Genomic DNA, 19405 nt, shown 5'->3' with positions numbered 1-19405 from the left:
TAATAAAAAAAGTTTTTAGTTGGTAACTGAATAACTTAAGTGTTGGTAGCACATCACTTAATATAAGTTATTATAAACTTAAAAGTAAGTTTATTGTAATCGGTTTATGTAAATACTCACATGGAGCAAATGTTACTAATAAAACTATTATCAGATTACATGACCTATAGTGAAATACTCTAATGTAAAACTCTAACAATCAGAGAAGTGGAGAGGACCCAGATTGTAGTACTTTGGCTCCGTAGTGTATACTTAACAACAAACTGAGACAGGCGTGTAGACGACATATTCTTTTCTTGTAAATTCTATATTTTATCTTTAGGACGTAATACTTAATTTTAATTTTTTATCAATTTCACATACCAAGAACGAAGTAAATTACAGTGACCATTATTTTTAATTTTGTATGTACCTTTTATAGTGAAAACAAGACAAAATCAAATTTTGCACCCGAAATATCATTCACTCAAATCAGCACTAGTCATAAACTTGCAAAATCTACTTAACTGCGTGCTCGCGACTGTTAGCAGTGCAGATGTGAACAATGTAGTCTAACTCTTTCTAAATTTATAGACTGTTAGGAAATCTATCTAAGTTGTATTTTGAAAAAAGTTGGCTCTTCAGAGCTATGTGTGTGTATATATACATATATATACATACATGTATATACACACACACACACACACACACACACACACACACACACACACACACACACACACACACACACACACACACACACACACATATATATATATATATATATATATATTCTTGATCCGAAGAGAAGCAAAATTAGCTTTGGACAGTACAAAAATACTAAAACGGGAGTAAATACAAAATCTATAAATATGCACTTTATAATATATTATTTCTTGATCGTAAAAAAGGATAACTTAGCCTTGGCGTCGGAAATACAATTCACTCGAACCAGAAGTGCTCATAAAATATAGGTGCAAGACCTACGAAATATGGTGAAAATCCGCAGGTAACTGTCAGTTATAAATACAAACAAAAGAGAGCTGTGTATATTTCACTGGGTTTCAGACTCATCCACTTTGTTAAGTGCAGCACCATTTGAAACAACTTCCAATGTCATGGAGCGAAACACTCAACCACTTCCGATGTCCTCTTCCGTTCCCAAGATAACATGTCACATCCGCTTCCCATTTTCCCCAAAACAAAATGAGTGTTAATGCATGCAAACAGGGTAATTCCGTTTCCACTGATTAAATTTTACAGATTAAAAGATTAAAATACAGAATGTTTCGGGACTCTTGTAACTGAACAAATAGTTATTGTGTAACTGTGGATTTTATAAAAACTAAAAGCAATCGAAGATTATAATATAACAAATAACTATGAATGAATTTTCAAATAAAAAAGAGAAGCTGAAAAAATATTAAAATATATTTGACATTCGTTTGTTTTGGATGATTTACTGGACCTACGAATGAATCGCTTAAAATGTCACGCAAATTTAGGAATAACATATCTTACATATTTAAAAATTTATATCAACGTGGCAAAGTTGTTTAAAATGGCGCGGAAAATGTTAAAGCCGTCTAATTTTCACCGCGAATGCGCATGACAAATCCAGCATCATACACTCATTTCATTCAGTAAATTTACAAAGAAAAACAGTTTATTTGTATTTGTATCTACGTTAATACTAAAGTATAAAGTATTTAGTGGATTGTATATTGACATAATATATTTAATATTTACAGTTTCTACTGTTGTTATTGAAACTATTACAATTTGGTGAATATTTTATTTAAAGTTTTACAAGTAATAAAGCCGTGTTATGTAACTCATTCCCACAACAGTTTTTCAAATTATTGGGTTAAAGTTACAAGTAAATAATGGGTTATTTGCAAAAGATTAATGAGTACTAATAAAAGTATACTAATTTCTTCTTTAAAATTTATGATCCGAAATTTAGACGTTTTTTAATTAAAAAACTGCTTTAATTACTAAAACTTTACTCATAATTATTTAAATTCTACATTAACTAAACACAATTGCCTTGCTTTATAACAAGATTCATTTTTTGCTATAGAACTTCATCTGTGCTTTAAGAGAATGAAGATATTTTCATTTATTCGTCACATATTTTTAAATAAGGTAAAATGTGTTAAATGTATTTGCATAATTAGTTTAAACTGACAATACAGTATATTTAATAGTAATCATTTATAGCAAATATTTGACGAGGTAACACTTTGATATCAAAACCAACAAATGAAATATGCACCAAAAAAAGACAAGGATGCTAAATAAACATAATTATATTTAAATCAATATTTGTGCCAGTTTGAATCTTTATGAATTTTTTCCAGTCGTTTCAGAGTTTCTAAATGTTATATCTAACGATATTTTTAGTTTGGTCTGAATCTATTAGGAAGTACGTAAGTTATCGTGTTAAAAATTATTTCCGTGTTAAAATTTTGTTTATTACCTAAACATTTGCACTCCCACTATTCTGGAAATCTTATGAGATTGATGTAATATATAGGAATAAACACTACTGTATTGTAAGTGATCTGAGAATTGTAAAGCATTTTTAGTTTTCCGTTTAAATTATATTATGCGTTATAACTATGCCTTCTCTAAACTTTGAATGGCGGCTATTTTAAAATTTAAGAGATATTGGAAGTTAAGTAACGAACAATAGTGTAATAATTTAAAATGTATAGATTTGGGTCTTTTTAGGAAAGAGATAAACTCTTATAACTCCAGAGAACGTTGTTACTTTATACGCAAGTAAACTGAAATAAATTTATTATATTTTCTGAATGAAATACGTATTATCTCAAACATAGGAAAAAGTATCTTTGAAAAAGAAAGAGCGGTACCATTTATCTACTAGAATTTAAGGAGCTGAATAAATGTTTTGTATCTTAAAATCCAAATCTGTCTTATCAAAATTCCCGTGTTATTTACCCAAGGTACTAGGTGAAAATAATTTTATAAATATAATCTTTATAAATATATCTCTCACACTGTTTTAAGAAATGTTGTCCTTATTTTAAGAAACTCGCCCAGAAGTATTCCAAAAATAAAATTTCACTTGAGCATTGTAACGTCGGGTTCTGCCCCCAGCATACGAGTGGGTTCCAATTACTGTACCTCGCTCTTCTGTCACAAACAACAGCCGTATGGCAATGTTGCCCTGATTGGTTACGTGGATTTTCCTGTTTTAAATTTCACCGTAGTATAAGATTAAATTTAATTTAAAAGTATGTCTAGCCTTAAAAATGACGCTGACACTGCTTGGTTTTAATTATAATAAATTATATATTTATTATACGTCTTAAATGTCAGAATATCCATTATATTATTTATTAATCGTCATAGTCAGGATGTGTGTGGGTAGGGGTTCTGAAAGTGCACCTGATGCTACGTACAACAATCCAGGTACGCTCAGGGCCGATGTTGAGTTTTGAATAAATGTTAAGTGCTACATGATTCATATAACGTGAGTTTCATAGGTATACCTAAACACCTCAGAGCTACAGCTATAAATCTCCATGGTTTCTACTCTATGTGAAATTGTAGAGCTCTCCGCTTTCCATTGATATTAACAAATAATTAAAACACCTAAAATTAACAAATGATTTTAAACAATCTTTCTCTAGCATGAAACACGCACTTTTGTTATGTAACAATTTACCTTTAAAGTTATTTCAAGAAAATGGTAATTCACCTAATCAACAAGGTAAAGAGTGAATGTGTTTCTGACTGATTCCTATGAACCATTTTTAATAAAATATGAGGTAATATATAGATAGCCTATTACAAAGTGTTATAAATATTTCAATAATTTCTTCCTTTAATGTGCATTATAAAATAATAAACCATTAACCATAACAATAGAAAAATACAAAACCACAACTTAAGGTCAAAAGTAAGCTTAGGGACCAGAAGATTTTATGTCATGAAATTTTCTTCATGGAAAAGCTATAGGTAACTTATTACTTAAGTAAGTTTGATTCGTTAAAGGAATTTTAAACCTACTATGAGGTAAAAACGTGTTCTGATAGTGTTTAGTTTTATCAATACACGTTAGCAGAAAGGTGTATATAATATAACTAAGTTATTTAACTAGTTTGTTGTGGAGCCTTACTCTGGTATACTGCGTACCTTTATTTGTTTTTGTAATCTATTAGTAATAAAGGTTCCTTTTAGTGTCAACACAAACACGATTTGAAACGAACTAAATACCTAATATTTCGCTTTCTACAATATAACCATTAAAATAATTACACTGACATTTGTAAAGAAGAAACTTGTGCTTTAACCATATAAAATCGTATTGTAACTAAAAAGATTTTATGTAACAGTTATATTTAAGTTAAATTTATAATAATTGCTTTCTAATTAAAATGAGAACAAAAGTTCGCTAGTAGAGAGAATTGTTGGGTCTATTTGAATCACGGTTTGAAGTAAATAGAGAAACGTGCTGAAAAATATTCAAGCATTGAATGTACGCCAATCACAGATAAACTTATCAGCTCAAACATCTAATTTTGTTTTAAATATGTATAATAAATAAAGTTGTAATGCTAAGTCATTGCCTTCCTGAAAATATTGTTTCCTTATAATGCATTTACGTTCATACATTGTCCATCTTATGGCTAGTTTTCCTATATGATCCGAATACTGAAATTTTAAATATTTCGAATACACAGTGTTATATTTATTAAACAATCCAATGTATGTTTTTGTCATATGATTCAATATTTGTTAGTTTCTTCTTAATTACTAAAAATTACAACATCCAATTACTTCTATTTAAAAGATTGCTTAATCTTTTAGGGAAATATAAAACATGACTCGATTGGAACATATTTGATAACAAGACTACATCTCATTGTCAGCATTCTAGATCCATCTCTAATTTGACGTTTCAGAATTCCTACTTATACTAGTTTCATTTCGGCTTTAACCTAAATCACGAACCTAGGTAAAATTTAATTTCAAATCATAGATTCAGATAGAGAGTGAACCAACGAGGTGCTTACAATGATCTGGTGAAGCCAAATTGGTTGAAAGCTTTTCTCATTGAGTTATAACGTGACGCTGCGATCAATTACTATCGTGAAAATCTACCCTGAGGACCATTATATGACGTATTTCTTTACATACTGAGTTAATAATTAAATAATACTGGGGAATACAATATCTATAGGATATTTATGGTTATTTAACAAAGTTTTCTTATAAAAATCACTACTCCATATAGTTTATTAAGTGATACAACACTGTTAGATCAATTTTTAAAAATGGTTCAAATTAATTTTATTAGTCGAGCTCAATGAATGTTTCTTCTTTAATTTAGCATTCATAATTAATTTGTTACTTCATCACTTTTATCTAAAGCTCCCACAGCTTATTTATAAAAACATATATGAATATCACCATTTAACAAGTATTCAGTAGATTGTTCCATGAAATATTTCCGTCACCAGTGTTTTTTTAATATGAAAAAATTATGTTTACGACCGTTCAATCTTGTATCCAGAAATGTGATTCACTGCCCCATTAATTTAAAAGGTGAGGTGATTGTGAGGAGTTATACAGAACAAAAGTAAACAACCTTAATGTGATACGTTAACGTTTAGGGCAGTTAATCTTGTATTCCTCACTCTCCCATGAGGTTACACAGAGATGACTGTGAGGATTTATATAGAGCAAAATTATACAACATTAGAGTGATATACGTTTACGAAAGTAAAATATTGCATCATGCGGTTACTCACTATCCCATGACTGATTCAGCCCTAGATTGGTTCATGACCTTTAGGCCTGTTAAATATTGTATAATAATATAACTCTGTTCATTGATGTAACAGTGAGACCATGCTGTGATTCCTAAAATTTCAGTAATTATTGTGTTGCAATTTTTTTTAATTATGCAATAAACAAAAGAATCAATTGAACGTAATTGAAGAATCAAGAAATGAACGTAAACATGTGTCGGAATTAAGCTATAGAGAAATAATAATCTTCCATATGTAATATATAGTTTACTGAGAGAAAGAAATAAGAAGATGGATAGTATATGATTCTTTAAAGTGGACAGACTACCGAACTAAGATTATACCTATAAGGAATTTGATTTGAATGATTATCACCTAGGTGCGGAAATTGGTGAAGGAGACATAAAGCAAACTCAACAAAGATAAATGTTTAAATGAGAAGAAGTAGTAACAAGTATTTCAATTGATGAACAACACAGATTTACCACAATAACTGAGCCAATTGGGAATTCACAATATATTGATATTAAATAATCGGAAATTGACAATTTAATATTCCAGCAAATTAATTCTTGTGTTCTTGCCGATTGTTGAAGTTATGATATTTTGAAACATTTTTAAGACGATGAAGTAAGCTCTACTTTTATATATATATGAGACGACCAGAATTGCATAGGGATCTATGTGCCATCTTGTAGCGTAATGTGTTTTTCACTGCAAACCGATCTATGTCCACATGCCAATGCCCTGCTAATGAGATCTATGTTCCTACAAAATTCCTAGTAGTTGTTATAGGATGCTACAGAATGCGCTGGTAGTATGTCGGGGCGGGCTTGCAATGCATAGGAGATTCAAAAGTGCCGTCACGTTGTCGTCACGTCCCACCACTATTACCGCCACTCCTGTTGATACAGGCGTGCTCTACCCGTCATTGCCTTTGCCTGTGTTTTTCATATTGCTTATTTTAAGTTATACAGTTTTCTTACAATCTTGGCTGGACGACACCAACAATTTGAATATCAGTGCTTTTGGTGAAGATGTCAGTGAAATGAAGCTGGCGTTTAGAGAAAAAACACAGAAGAAAGCAAAACTAAGTGGGAAGTCTTATATGACACTAAACAAACACACACGAGGAAGGAGAAGGAGATAGCAGCGAAACCGATTGCCTGCTGTAGAGGTAAGTGCGATAGCTTATTAACATTAGCTTATTAATCCATATTGCCTTGTTTCCTTTACACGAGGCGTATATAGTGGCTCGTTTTTCGTTTACCGATATTTCTAAATACCTAACCTCAACTTAAACCTATAGCGCAGTATTTTTTGGCGCCCAGTCGCGGCAAGTTGGAGTGAGTGGATTAGAGACTCGCATCTTCTCAGTTTCCGGACTGCCGCCGCGGACACTGCGCCACACACTAGACAACAGCTGACTTCACTGCGTGTGTTCAGTAGAGTAGTAGCATCCAAACGGTCTTCTGATAGCTCTTTGATATTAATTTTGCTAGCTACTGCTGCACACTGTAGTTTGTTAGAGGTACTTCTAACCTAACCAATCCTAGCCTAGATTGTTACTGGTACTTTCTATACCTAACCAATCCTAGCCTTCCCAAATTTAACTAAATATAAAAAATTATAGCAAAGCTTAAAAGTATTCTTTATAAAATATTATTTATTTCATCTTGTTTTCAGGTTTCCTGCAAGTGCAGGTACAGCTGCGGAGAGATTGTTAACATGAAAACGAAGTTGTTTGAAGACTAAACCATACACTTGATCATAATGAACAAGCTACGTACCTCATGGGGCTTTTTGGAAACTTCTCGATGTTCAACGGAGGCGTCATGGGACCTACAATTAAAGCGGCAGAGAGTAGGCGGCAGACAACAGTTTGCTACACACTTCCTGATGGCTCCGGAGAGAATTCAAAACAGGGTATGCAAAGCTACATTTTTGAGTACTTTTTCAAATTTCTCCAATAAAAAGTTCAACTTTTGGTAAAAACCTAAATACTATCAGGCTCCACAGTTTTTAAAGAAAAACGTGGTGGTCCTAGAACATTCAAGTACACTGAAACGTGATAGAAGGAATGTTAAAATACCACATTAACTCATTTCCCAGAGATGTTTCACATTACACTCGTGATAAATCTGAAAGGGAGTACCTCAGTCAAGACTTGAACATGAACCGTATGTTTTCTGCATTTTAAGGAAAAATACCCTGACAGTCAAGTAAAAGTACAAAAGTTTTATCGTAAAGTATTTTTAAAAGACTTTCCAAAGTTATCGTTTAAGAAACCTTAGGAAGCGATACATGCAAGAGGTGTGATGTTTTTAAATCATACAATCTAAGACAAATGACGCTTTGGGAATCTAACAAAGCCAAACAGCAGTCTCGAGTTACATCACAAGAAAAGCAGAAAGTGCATTAAAAAAATGACTCAATATCTCCAGTACTCTACCTGGCAGCCAAAAACTGATCACGGTAGTAATGGACTTAGATAAAATAGTATTCCCTTTCCCTAGTAAATTGTGTGACACATTGGCAATATGTATTTATTTATACGCCAACTTCTCCTGCTACAATTTCAATTCCATAGCACCAACACTAATGATGCTATAATGGGTATGTGGCACAAGGGGCAGTCAGGTAGAGGAGGGAATCAGGTAGCGTCTTGCATTAACTGGCTATAAACTCGGTTTACTCCCAAATCACAAAAAAACATTTGGTTTGTTTAGAAGCGACAACTGTGCGGCCAACTAAAAAAAAAAAAAAATGTTGAGATTCTGGGCGTTTCATGGGGCAATCGATAGGTCTAGTTCTACTGTGGAAGGATGACTGTTGGAGTTGGGTGGGGTTTGTTACCTTACCTCAGAGGTTCTTGTTAACCTCAACAAGGGTGTGCCACCCCTGCCTGCTATCTTTGACTAGAGAGGCTGATTTTTAGAGCTGGCCTCCCCTTCTTCCGGGATGACTTTGAGGTTTTTTGTAGTACCCTAATTCTTCCTCATGGATCTCGATAGGCAGGACTGCGCGGCCCCTACTCCCTAACCTTACCCATCCTGAATATTCTATCACTCCGGAAGCAGCGCAAAGGTTCTTACAGGACTAAGTGCAATTTATAAGCTTCTTGTCCTAAGAGAACAAAAAAAAAAAAAGGTATTTTTTTAGTCTGTTCAACATAAATTTTTTGCTCTCCGGCCACAGTCAGTTTTTTTTTCTGGTTGCCGATAGAGGACTTCGTATTATCGAAAAAAAGTGTCGGTCAGCTAGAATGCAAGTGATAGAAGATCTACAGAAAGCTATCGAGGACAGGTAAGACCCTTAAAGTTTTGAAAATAAACTGACCACTTTTTTGACTTCGTCAAAGCAGCTTCTTAGTTGCATTGATACAAAAAAAACTAGGCATCAGTCAGATTTCCGTGATCAAAGTGGAATCAAATTCGAACCTGGTTTTTGTATCATACAAAAAAAATTTTAACGATCCATGGGAAAAATTGTATGTGGTAAAGAAATGGCAATACAATAACAGATATTGAAAAATGTAGAATTGGAACAACTTCCAGCAAATGTTCAATTGCCAAAAAAACAAGTAAAAGTCCGTTGGTGGGAGAAAATAAAGGAGACCTTCGCACAACGGTTCCCATACTTGGATGAAAACAACAGGAAATTCTATCGTGAGCTGTGTTAGTAAAATTAACTCTTTTTAAGGCACTTACATCCTTTTGCATCTGATAGGTAGTTTGGAACTTAGGGACCCTTCTGCGAAAGGAATTTATACACTTTTTTATTCATGTAAAATTAGCTTTTGTACAAAAACTTGGTAATAATTTTTAGACATAATGTAAACAATGTATCTGAATAATTATAAAATACAAATTTTTTTTGAAAGTGTAATTTTTTTTTCATTTCATGAAAAGTTTGGTTTTTTTGGTGCTTAGATCCCTTTGGAATTTCTGGTTCGTCATATATATATGTGTGTGTGTGTGTGTGTGTGTGTATCCCGACGGAGCAAGTACTTTTTGTGATTCAATGTTTATTGAAATTATATATATATATATATATATATATATATATATATATATGTATGTATGTATATATACTAATAAGATGGATAAACTAATGGATTATTGATAGATAAAATATAAAGCTGATATGTAATACTTACACTCCACTTGATGCTATACGTGCTTCCCCATATCTTTACTCTGTATTTTATTGAATAACTGGTAGGGAATTTGGTTTATGCAATTAACTAATATAATATCAAAACAAACAGTATCCGCATTGAGCATTACCTGACGTCAACATGATAATATCCGTCCTCGGTCCTAGTTGTAGCGCAGGTAATCACGAGTTTGGTCAAACAAACATATTCATTGACACGGATTTGGCTAAATATTTGTCTGCAGAATGTAATACATTCGCTAAAAGTTTTCACTGACTAATTTTAAACTAGAATAAAAGTTAGTTTTTTATAGTTATGTTTTCGAGAAATTTCACAGGTATATTTATCTGCACATTAATTGGATTCTTAGGTAAAAATGGCTCCTATTTGCTCCAAAATTTTCGTGGAAGTAAAATTAAATTTATATTGAGCAGTAACCATCTATGTCACCTTTAAATTGAAGGCATTTAAGTGATAATGCTAAATTCATGGTTGGTTTAGTATTAAATGTAAGGTATGTTTTAGCATAAAAATATAAAACATATTCAATAAACAATGCGATGCACAAGCGCTGGATCTTGAACATATATGGTTTAAATTTAATCATTATTGTATAGCGGAGTAATTATTAATGTTTTCATTATAAATTATATTTTTTTAATCTTAAATCGATACGCATGTTTTTCCCATTAGGCGGTAAGTGTGTCTTGATCAATGATGAACGTTCCAATTCAAATCATAAAAGTTATTGAGTTGGGACTTTTAAAGTGACTAAACTTAGTGGACAAACTACAGTTTCTGTCACTGTGATCTTGGAAAATTTACCAACGTAATTAATTTAAATAAAAGTTAATTAAAATTATTCATTAATTTTTAAGTACTATAAATTGAGCTAAAGGAATAATGTAAGTAATTAGAACCCTAATATAAATGTTTTATGGAAATAATAGGAAACAAACTAGTTTAGTTTAAACTAACTATGGGGAATTAATTCATAAAGAAAATATAAAAAAAGGTCGAGGATGAAATACAAATTATATTAAAACACGCTAATTATGAAAAAAATACTCTCTTCGATATTTAATGTAAGATGGAACGATCACGTGACTCCATATTTTAATCCATTATGTATTCTTAAACTGAATCAAATAAGTAGTTATTACATTCTCATTCACGCGCTGGCAACTCTTAAAACTAAGTATGAGAGGATTTGGAGGCTAACTGCAATTTAGTATGTTTTATAAAAAAACAATATCTCTAGAACTACTAAAGCTAAAATTACAAAACTTAGCATATAGTTACACATACCGAGCAATACAATTTTATAAAGTAATCGTGCGTTTCATTATTAACGAAATGGCACCTGTTGATAATTAAAAAAAAAATAAAAAAACATATCGGTATATATATATATATATATATATATATATATATATATAAACAGTTCTACAAACTACCAGGCAATTTTTGTATAACAATTCCAACAGCACTTGTTTCAACGAAATCCGTCAACGCATAAGCAAACACGACCACTTAAAAGGTACGCTTGCACAAGCCGGGATCACAAAGTAGCTGATGACTATCAACTGTGACATGTTTCTTGCTCCTGGCTACATGCGCAAAAACTTGAAATACGAGCCAGTCACAGTTTTACTACTTCATACCTGCGTATTTTCTTTTTTAAATCATCGAATTATAAGTTATTTTACATAAAACGTTTACTAACTATGTCTTATATTGTTCTTCCGCACTTGCCTAAAATTATTTCTTTAATCATTAGAGCTATTCTGTATATCGATGCAGACAAATTCCATTAATTTCATTAGATGTTATAAATATGGTTCCACTCTTGACTACAGAATATCAAAATACTTGACCATAATGTATCTTGGGAGTGCTTGGTACATCATACAAATAGGATACGTCTATGATGTCCCAGCTATTCAACAAGTAATTTCATGCGAAGCCTGGGTTAACACGTAGTAGTTTTTTATGGTACGGTTGTATTATATTTCGTTAAATATGTTTTAAAACATCCCACCTGATATTATTCGTTAAATATATAATTAATATTTGTATGAAATGGATTGCGGTTTGATTTATGTAACTAAATAAATATTCAGTTTCCAGTTGGATTTTTAACTGTATACGTAGACATGAGCCAAATGAATGTATACAACTAAAAATGGAATGTGGCTGTTAGTAAGTAATCCTGATACAATCCAAGTAAAAACGGAGATTTTTTTGTAATTTTGCAGTCGATATTTTTCTGAGACAGGTTGTTCAGACCAATATAAAACTCTTCTTTCTTCGTTCTTTATTCAAATGTTTAACGAGTTTGTTTCTTGTGTAGTAAATATATATATATATATATATATATATATATATATATATATATAAGTTGAGGCTTTACGGAAAATTAGGATATATCGTAGCATTGATAACAGTTAAGACACTTTCCTAGATGATTTAAAACTTAAAAACCATAACAAGTTTATTGCTACTATCACGTGTATAAACATACTGTTTTTTGTACTTAACTTTTTGAGATCTTAATGTAATCAAAATAAGTAATAGTAGAGTTGCAAATGTATTGTTTTTTATTTCACAAAATATTATCTTAACTATAAACAAAACATAAAACATATGTCGAATAAGATCAAATATAAAGATTCACACAGTACACAGAGGTGGAAACATAATAACTCTTCCCTCGTGAAATAGTTGAGTTCCGTGGGACCCTCGCATTTGGTTTATGTATCGCTTCCATCACATGCTGTCAACTTCCACTAAATACATTTTCAATTTCCCATCTTTCTAACAATTCTACGTCATCTCTACGATTTATTCTGTGCACGTCTATAGTCCCTGACTATGACAGTATCTAATCTTTTAAACTCCCCGTAGCACACTGAAAACCTCTTTACTTGGTTCTGGTTAAAAACATGTTTACTAAGTAGCCTGTCCTTAATAGAAACTCTTTATACTTATAATCTATCAAGATTTCGTTTCACTTCTTGTATAAATAACTTTGTGGTTCTGTTCATATATGCTACATATTTTACGAGTTGCTCAATATCACAATAAATTTCAATCCACCAAAAATTACAAACGTGGTCTCGTCAAAAGAACATCACCACACGATTATCCATATAAACCTGCCAGATAAAACATCATTAGTTACTTTAATGTTTACAACCTTACTTTATATTACATTAAAAATTAGGATCTCGCTAAAAGGGCTAATTTATAATTAAAAAACATAAATTTTACTTACAGCCAAGACGCGCATTGTGTTGTTCGGCAGCAGGATCGGTGGCTACAAAGTTCACGAGAGAGAAAATTAATACGCGTGGCAATTACGTTATTAATCCACCAAGATTAAGTAACCAGACCATCGGATGTAACTTATATTAACCAGTATTGAGTAACACTGTTGCTAAAATATGTATTATCTAATATAGAACTAAATAACGGTACAATTCTATGTTTATTTTAGCTTGTGCCAGAAGAAGAGAATTCCTGTTGTTTTCCAATACTTCTTGGTCCATGTGGTTTAGGAAATTAATAGTAATTTAATTTATTATATAAAAATTCGGTGATGGTTTAGACAGTAAATTGGTAATATCTATCTCTCTTTCTCTTCATTTGTTCTATATTTTTCATGATTTATTTCCTTCAGGCTTGGCATTTCATTTCAATATAAAATTTTTCATTCCATTCTGACTAATCCCATGGAAAAGTATACATTGTCCTATTGTTAATATTATGGAACCTCTTAATAGATTTTCCGTAAATCAACATATACTCGAGGTTATTTAATGTTACAGTCGTTTGTTTTTCAAATTATATGTGAAGGATATACATGTAGTATAATAATGATTTATTACAAATCTCTCATAAGAGCGAACAATTTTAGGTCACTGCTTTGTAGATGGTGCTAGTGACGATATATTTATATTGATAATATTAAGGGCATCTTGTTCTGACATATAATTTAAGCTAACTTTATTTAAATCTTTGTGCCAACACCTTGTTTAATAAGTTGCTGCTGTAGTGGATGCATATATGTTTATAGCTTACAACTTTTATTATTTTGTGTTCACATAAACTTATGAATTTAAATAAAGGAAAGGAAGTTAACTAATTTTATATATATATATATATATATATATATATATATATATATATATATATATATATATATATATATATATATATATATATATATAAAAGTTTTTACATGAATTTTTATCAAACTGTAGAATCGGTTTACTCATAAAACAGTGTAAAGTTCACCTAGTTTATCAATGTCGAGGGTAAACACGCTTCATTTTGTTACTTTACGGCAATGTAAAAGGTATGAAGCGTATTATTATAATACGGCAAAACATAAGTAATTTATTCAACTTACTGTTATGTAGGCCCTGACTTTCTACTATAAAAACACATTACATGAAATAATAATTATTATGATAAATATTACATAAGTTATTTATTCTACTTTTAGATTACAGATTACACTTATTATAGCGGAATCACAAAATATAAATCCACTGCTTAACTACTTCAAATGCATTTTATTCCTACTGTTAACTCAAGAGATCGTGTTTTTAAGTCCAACTACTTACTGTTTAATTCGATAGCTCCAACACATAAGTGTGTCTCTGAAATTACAAAATAACCAGGAAACTAAATCTAAAATTAGCAGGATTTTTTAAAGTTCTGACACCGAAAAAATATTACTACTAAAAAAGTACTAGAAAGAGATTATGCAGTAATCGAAAGAAAACTTGTTTGGTTACGTTTTATAGTTGACGAGTAACATCGTAGGTGTATTTTACAGGGAACTTTATTGAAACTTCTTTCTCACATAGACATTTGTTATATCCTGATAACGAACAATATTACACATTATAATTATTACCGGTAAATAATGTATCAATTATTTAGAAATATATAGTTTTCAAAAACCAATTGTTTTGATAAAAACTTGCCATTTCTTCTGCATCGACATAACATCCCTTTGACAGAGTCGGTTAATATAGTTCAAATAGCCAAGAATTTTATGAACACACAGCCTAGTTATTCGTGACAACATTTTTAAATAATAGTACATTACCGTCAACAAGATAAAGTCGAAATTGTTATCCAAATAGACTGTTATGCTTAGGTGAGGTGGTTTATTTTTATATGTTTGTCTGAAATATTGTTAAATAAAATAAACGTATCAAGCTAAAAATTTGATTCAATATGATAAAATCTAAAATGTTAAATTAAAATGATATTTTTAACTCTTTTTATATGTTGTATTCATACTCCTATTACATCTAAGGGAAAAACGATAAATTTTTTTTCTTTGGGAATATGTAATTTATCGATTTCACGAACACTAGGCTTTGATCTTATACAATTTAAATTGACTCTCAGCTCCTAGTTTGTAAAGGGAAATCTTCTTTCCAAGTACATAATTTCTCTTTCAATGAGCTCAGACCAAGTTAGAGTATAAGACTTTTAGAGAAGCACTCTTTAAAAATTCAAAGTGGTCTTTAGATGTGTAAATGTGCGTATATTTTACAAAAGAATAAATGAATATTTAAAGTAAGAGAAATAGTTGGCAATGCGGTTCTCCCACTGTATTATCCATTTTGCTCTTCCACAATCTTGATTCCCTTAAACCTCGGGGGCATATTTATTTCTATTTATTTGGAGCTGCTTAACCTTCTGCTTTGTCAGTTATATGCTAAAATAAATCAAATGATAGATCTCAAATCATCATGTTACAATACATAACAATAGAAAATATTAGAATTCCCATTATCTTCTGATATTACCCAGCATCGTCCAGAATAACCTGGCAGCAAGTATCGTTAACTCGGTGAAAATGATTTGGCTGGTATATTATAATGTATAATACAATGTATTTATATCATCCGTGTTGTATTATAACTTCCCCATTGTCACGATATATTAAAATATATAACCTCTATAAAACTTACAACTCAGTCACAAAGTCTCCCCCAGGTAAAATGTGGACTTAGTTCTTATGCAATGATAGATTTAGTACTTATAATTTCGCATTTTCTCGGTAAATAAATTCTCATTTTAGTCTAATTCTAATTATAATTTTCATAGTGATATAACATTCCGTTTCTAGTACAAAGATTGAATAAGATAAACTCACCCTTGACTATATTGAATTTCAGTAACAATACTGAAAATTAAATAACCGTATAAAAACTTCGTATAAAAATTATAATCCGGTTTTAGTATTACAAATCTTAGTAGTCTGTCCAGTGGTAGTAGGTTGTTTTAAAAGTCAACGGGTAGAAGTATAACGGATATAGTACCACAACCGTTACTATATTTATCAGTAAATTGTTATACGCCACTTATTAGGAAAGTTATAATTATAAACTACAGCAAAAAACAAAAATACGTTACATGTAACTAATTATTATCTTTCATAAAATCCATCCTGGAAAAACTAAAATCAACAATAAAGACCAAAAGAATTTAAGATTTCCATCCGTGGGGAAAGTCTACTGAAGCTGAATTGAAATATATTAAATTATACCAAATATATTGAAATCAATCACTATATATTACTACAGCAACAAGGAAATATAAATGGATTGTTCAGATTTTTATAATATGTATTATCACACTTTTGTCACTTTTAAATTAGTTTATTATACTTATTCACATTAACGGAAACATCGCAGAACTTAAGCTCAAACTATTGCACTCTAAGCAGCAATTTTAAAATGTGCAGATAATGCCAGTATTCCCAAAACGTGGTTACAAATTGCAAGTGCAAGAATCCTGGAGTGTGTGCATCAAGTGTTAATAATTAAAAGGAGTCTCAGCGTGAAATTATCGCCTTGATGCGGCGCGGCAGAGCAAGGTAAATTTCCTTCTCCAAAGAAATGTATTTCTATTTCTGTGCTGAAATGAGAAACAAGTTTTTATTCCATTACATACAATATTATATAAGATATTGATACCTAAAACATTTATCCAACCACACTCCAACAGTGTTTGTTGCACTTTAGTTATACTTTCATTAAAGTGTACGATTTATTTCAGCATTAATGATTCAAGTAAAATATTCATACGGTTTTTACCGTAAATGCATACTAGTTTTGAAAATGATTATTATGATCATTTATATTTAAAAAATCATTCGTAGCCTTTATATATAAAATTATTGAATTTTCACCCTATTCTATACGTCAAACAGTTCTAAAGACTATTTGGCCATTCCAAACACAATATTAATATTCTAGCGCATTTTATGGCACATATTCGAAGGGTCTTGCTTGAGTAGCGCTCTCTGGTCAATATGTTGAAGATTTTAATTTTATTTTTTTTTTAAAGAACATTCATATATTAACAAGGACATAAATACAATATGAGTTCAGAATACAATAGAAAACCACTAAATCTCTATTTCATACATTAAAAACCACGAATAGTTGCCTAAATTCATTGATAAGTTATAAGTAAGGTGAACTAATGCTACATTAATCAAAAAATATCGACCAGTGAAGAAGATTAAGTATACAGTTACTCAAAACTTATACACCTTAAATACAAATAAAAAATAAATTATTCATTAGGTTCTTGACACACTAAATTGAATTTAAATTCACCTTTCATCCGTTATGTCAGAAAACATTTAATTAAAAAGTATATCAACACAAACAGTTTTATTTCATCTCTTATCTACTAAAATATATTACGAGTGCATTTCAGATTACTGACGGGGTTCAAATATACGACAGAATTATTTTAATTGACTCTTTTCGTACTATCCTTCGTTGACTATGTACACCGAATGTTACCACGAGTAGAACATATTTCCAGGAAGCTTTTTGGTAAATAAGCCAATATATCAAATTAATGTTGATTACAATTTTAATGCGTCAGTACAGACCAGGCTTTCAAAGTAATTGACCGATCATGGTTTATTTCAATACAGGGATTAATACTATGAAAGTTTACGTTTCGAGATCACATTTATCATTTTATTTTTAACTAAATAAACACTCAATAGTTGGAACTCTAAAGCAATACGGTTACGTAATTAAAGTAATAAAAAAATCATTGAAAATAAATATGATTAAAAATCATTAAAAAATAAAATTTATAACAGCGAATTTGTATAGTTTCTATCTATCTAACCACGGAAAAAAGAACTACCCATTATAAATTATGCCAATAGTCAAACGAAACTTTTCACAGTTCTTGAGCTAATCTTAATATTATACTATTCTGATATTTTAAAAAATGATCTAAAACTCCTAGTGGCTGAGAATTCTGAGAACACTGGAGCTCCTACAGGCCTGAACGTTTTAGAGTACCCCTTCTATATTCTGGAAACTTACCTGAATCTGCCAGAGGTTCTACTTAGGGGGGACGCTGCTTTAGCACCCCCTGGAATAAGCACCCCCTCGGGCTCTGACGTCACGGCAGGGGGGTGCTAATTCAGCGCACGGACACGGGACCAGGCACTGAATTAGCACCCCCCGACTACAAGGGGGTGCTAAATCAGCGCATGAACATGGTCGAGGCCCTGATTAACACCCCCCTGTTCCAAGGGGGTGCTTATTCAGCGCATGGACATGGCTCAGTCACTAAATTAGCACCCCCTTAGCATTCAACCAGTGAAAAAGGATATTTATCTTTTACATATTCAATTTTAATCATAAATATAATAGTTGTTATCTGGATTTTTGTGACGCTGCCACTTATAAGCTACCATCTACGATTTTTTGCAATTTCCGATAAACAATTGAATAATAATAATAATCAAATATGGCTACTTTTCCCTTCAAAATTACCATAGACTTAATATTACATAATAATGCTCCGACTAATAAGGCTAATGTATATGAATCCATAATTAAACTATTGATTTCATTTAATAGCTTCACGGAATGGAGTGTTTAATTTACTCCAATTTAAAAAAACTAATATAATTTTGTAAACAATTTAGGCTCGTATTTTAGGCAAAATAGTTCACTGTCACACAGTATAGAATTTTTCTTTGCAGCATTTTTGTTTCATATTTAATGTTAATTTACATTTCAAAATTAAATTTTATGGAATGAAACAGATAAAGCAGGAAAATTACAGTTTTTTTTGACTTACCTGTTTATAATTTTTATAATATTTTTTCAGTACCTGCCCTTAAATAATTACTCCTAACCATCTGCAGTAAGAAACTAGATTATAATTTTTTATCTTATGCACTATTAGGCGTACCGTGAATCATCTGCACAATGGAACAGCTCTCCATAGACTTAACACTACACAAAAATCCCTAGAAATGGTATTTACAAAAATATCTCAAGGTTACGCCCATAAGTATTACTATTGCTTACGTGTAAAATATCCTCTATAGAATCATCCCTAACTATTTTTCATAATTAAAGGAATATATAGAAACATCAAAATACACAATATCCCTTCCGGC

This window comes from Homalodisca vitripennis, chromosome 1, assembly GCF_021130785.1.
Source record: "Homalodisca vitripennis isolate AUS2020 chromosome 1, UT_GWSS_2.1, whole genome shotgun sequence".
Lineage (NCBI taxonomy): Eukaryota > Metazoa > Arthropoda > Insecta > Hemiptera > Cicadellidae > Homalodisca > Homalodisca vitripennis.
Note: the sequence above shows the minus strand (reverse complement) of the source record.